Source organism: Trichechus manatus, unplaced genomic scaffold, assembly GCF_000243295.1.
Source record: "Trichechus manatus latirostris isolate Lorelei unplaced genomic scaffold, TriManLat1.0 scaffold00082, whole genome shotgun sequence".
Classification (NCBI taxonomy): Eukaryota; Metazoa; Chordata; class Mammalia; order Sirenia; family Trichechidae; genus Trichechus; species Trichechus manatus.
Genome location: NW_004444018.1, coordinates 1,789,891 through 1,794,253, shown reverse-complemented (window position 1 = coordinate 1,794,253; position 4,363 = coordinate 1,789,891).

Genomic DNA, 4,363 nt, shown 5'->3' with positions numbered 1-4,363 from the left:
TCGTCCAGTTTTCCTGTCCCTTACTGTCTTCTCATCTTTGCTTTTGGGGAGGTGTTGCCCATTTGGTCTTATATACTTGACTGAACTAAGAAGCATATTCCTCAAGTGTGTTATTGTTTGTTTTATATGCCTATCTAATCTTTGATTAAAAGGTGGACTTCTGGAGTGGCTTCACTTCTGACTTAGCAGAGTGTCTAGGGGCCATAGTCTTAGGAGTTCCTCCAGTCTGTGTCAGACCAGTAAATCTGGTCTTCTTTTGTGAATCTGAACTTTGTTTTACATTTTTCTCCTGCTCTATCTGGGACCTTCATTGCAATCCCTGTCAGAGTGGTCGGTGGTGGTAGCCAGGCACCATCTAGTTGTTCTGGGATCAGGCTGGTGAAGGCTGTGGCTCATGTGGTTGATTAATCCTTTAGACTAATATTTTCCTTTTTAATTTGGTTTTCTTCATTCTCCTTTGCTCTGTTCTGGAGGGGACCAATAGATGTACATTAAATGGCCATTTGTAAGCTTTTAAAGACCCCAGTCGCTACTCATCAAAGTAGGATGTAGAACATTTTCTCTATGAACTAAGTTATGCTAATTGATCTAGATGTTCCCTGAGACCATGGTCCCCAGCCCTCAGCCCCAGTAACTTGGTCCCTCAAGGTGTTGGGATGTGTCTAGAAAACTTCTATGACTTTGCCATGGCCAAGCTGTGCTGACTTCCCCTATATTGTGTGTTGTCTTTCCCTTCACCAAAGTTAACACTTGTCTACTATCTAGTTGGAGCTCTGGTGCCACAGTGGTTAAGAGTTTGGCTGCTAATCAAAAGGTCAGCGGTTCGAATCTACCAGCCACTCCTTGGAAACCCTATGGGGCAGTTCTCCTCTGTCCTGTAGGGTCACTATAAGTCCGAATCAACTCAACAGCAATGGTTTTGTTTTGTTTTTTTTTAAACTATCTAGTTAGTGATTTCCCCTCCCCACCCCTCCCCTTCTTTGTAACCATCAAAGATTGTTTTTTTCTGTCTGTAAACCTTTCCATGGGTTTTTATAATAGTGGTCTCATACAATATTTGTCCTTTTATGATTGACTTATTTCATTCAGCCTAATGTCTTCCAGATTCATCTATGTTATGGGATGTTTCATGGTTTCATCATTGTTTTGATCATTGCATAGAATTCCATTTTGTGTATGTACCATAATTTGTTTATCTATTCATCTGTTGATGGGCACTTAGGCTGTTTCCATCTTTTTGCTATTCTGACTAATGCTGCAATGAACATGGGTGTGCATATGTTTATTTGTGTGACAATTCTTATTTCTCTAGGATATATTCCTAGTTGTGGGATTGCTGGATCATATGGTATTGCTATTCCTAGTTTTTCAAGGAAGTGCTGTATCGTTTTCCATAGTGGTTGTACCATTTTGCATTCCCACCAACTGTGCATAAGAGTTCCAATCTCTCCACAACTTCTCTAACATTTGTTATGTTCTTCAAGACTTTGGCTGCTAACCAAAATGCTGGCAGTTCAAATCCACCAGTCACTCCTTGGAAACCCTATCGCGCAGTTCTCCTCTGTCTTATAGGGACACTATGAGTCGGAATTGACTCGACGGCAATGGTTTTAATGAGATTTTCTTTCACTGGTGCCAGTAATGTCAGGGTGAGATGGTATCTGAGTGTAGTTTTGATTTGCATTTCTCTAATGGCTAATAATTGCAAGCATTTCCTCATGTGTCTGTTAGCCACCTAAATGTCTCCTTTGGTGGAGTGACTGTTCATATCCTTTGCCCATTTTTAAATTGGATTATTTGTCTTTTTGTTGTTAAGGTGTTGAAGTAGTCTATAGATTTTAGGGATTAGACCCTTGTTGGATAAGTCATAGCCAAAATTTTTTTCCCAGGCTGTAGGTTCTCTTTTTGCTCTTTTGGCAAAGTCTTTTGATGAGCATAAGTGTTTAATTTTTAGGGGCTCCCATTTATCTAGTTTATCTTCTGGTGTTTGTGCATTGTTAGTTACAATTTGTATTCTGTTTATGCCATGTATTGTCCCTATTTTTTCTTCCATGATATTTAATGTTTTAGATTTTATATTTAGGTCTTTGATGCATTTTGAGTTAGTTTTTGTGTATCATGTGAGGTATGAGTTCCATTTCAGTTTTTTTAAAGATGGACATACAGTTATGACAGCAACATTTGTGAAAAAGACTGTCTTTTTCTCTATTTAATGGACATTGGTCCTTAGTTAATGATCAGCTGACCATAGATGGATGGCTTGCTTGGAATTTTATTTGACTTTGGGAGACAAATTTCAACCTACTATTAACGTTCTTGATAAATAAGCCTGGGTTCCCCCTACCAAGACACTGGTTTTGGGGTTATATTAAAAAACACTATAAGCTGAATATACTAGAAGTAATTTGGAATTGCAATTATCACTTTGGGAAAATGAGTTCCCATCAGTTCTGTCTTTTTTTTTTTCCCTTCCACTTTAGGAAAATAAGCTCCAATTTGTTTGTCTTTTCTACTTGGAGAACTTATGTTTGATGCTCAGGGTTCTTGGAGGGTCTGAGACCCCTCCATCTGGGACTATGACAAGTTTATAAATTTTGTCCAGAAACTATTTTTCTGTTGAACTGGGTCAATCTTACAAAAGAATTGCTGTATACATTTTAAGAAACTGGGTTGTTTATGTCATGTGGCATTATATAAGCCTGGTCTTTGAGCCGTCCTCACAGACAGATGAGTTTATGTGGTTTTCTGTCTCATTTTGCTCTGAGATTGCCTCTCGTCTAGAAAATAATGTCTAAGTTTCTGTCTTGTATCAATTTGAAGGCCATGGCTGGTGTTTCTCATTAAGAAAAAAAAAGGGGGTTGTTAACCAATGTTATAAAACAATACTTGTGCTACTGTTTCATGAGAAACTATTTGTTCTGTAAGCCTACACCTGAAGTACAATTAAAAAAAAAAATTAAAAGAAAAAAAACTATTGCTATTGAGTCAATTCTGACTTATAGCGACACTATAGGACAGAGCAGAACTGCCCCATAGGGTTTCCAAGGACCGGCTGGTGGATTTGAACTACCAACCCTTTGGTTAGCGCTAAACGCTTAACCACTATGCTACCAGTGCTCTGTGTTTCTCATAAGGCTCTCTAAAATCTTTTCCTTTCCAAGAAAAACTTCTTCTTGCACCTGTCTTGTGATCTGGGCTTTTACTATTTACTCTGAGAAACTTTGATACAAATTGATCTATTTGAGAAGTGTACTCAAAAAAAAGGATGGATTGTTTATTTTTGGTATAACAAGGCCTTAAAAAGATAAAAATTATTATAAACTGCTTCTCTAAAGAATCCTATAAAGCATTGAAGAGATAGGGTTATGAAAGCATAATAATTTCCTACCTCTAGATGATATTATTAAATTAAATTGGTTTAATGACAAATAAGCACTTATATAATTTAACAGCCTGAATATTTCCAGGAATCAATGAAAGTGAATTTGTTCTGACAAACATTTTTATGTTCTGTAGTATTGCAATCTTAAAAGCAAAATCTTTCTAAGTAACTTAAGCTAGATATTATATGAAATATGTTTTACTTAAGGAAAATGGGTAATTTTTTCATAAACTGGGAAAAGGAAGACATGGGACAAATTAAGAGGGAAAAAAGAAATGAAATGACTAGCCAATAATTGATGGATTCATTTACAAAATTACTAAAGAGTTTTGATATTTACTGGGTGAATAAAAGGTTATGATAAAGAGAAGGCAAATTTGTGTACCAAGAGAATAGTAAAAGGAAAAGAATTTGGTTATCTTTTGTCTTTCAAAATACCTACACCAACTTAAACATATATAAATGAATCGGGATGACTAATTCTTGTCTTTGACCATGAGCCATAAGATAGGGAGGGCCTTATAGGATCTGGACTCCTGGACCCTAGCCTCTGAGACCATACAGCTCCAGGGAAGCTTTTGCCAGACCCCTGTCAACTAGATAAGGACCTTTTAAGACAAAAGATAATAAGAAAAATGCTGTCTTACTATAGTCATCAGAAATTGGGTAGATTCCTATCATAAGAGAACCATAAACAAGTATTCTGTATTGTAGAGGAATTCTAAGAAGCCAAAAGATAGAAATCAAAATGAGACACACCTGAAATGGCCCTGGGGAAATGCTTCTATCCGTAGCCAGAGACTTAAGGTTATTTCCATATCAATGAATTAGCTGGGCTGAGTAAAGACTTTGTGATTTCCAAAACCAGTTGATAAAATCTTTTTTTAAATTTTTTTTATTGTTGTAGTTTAAATGAAGTTTACATTTCAAGTTAGTCTCCCATACAAAAATTTATACATACATTGTTAAGTGACCCTAATT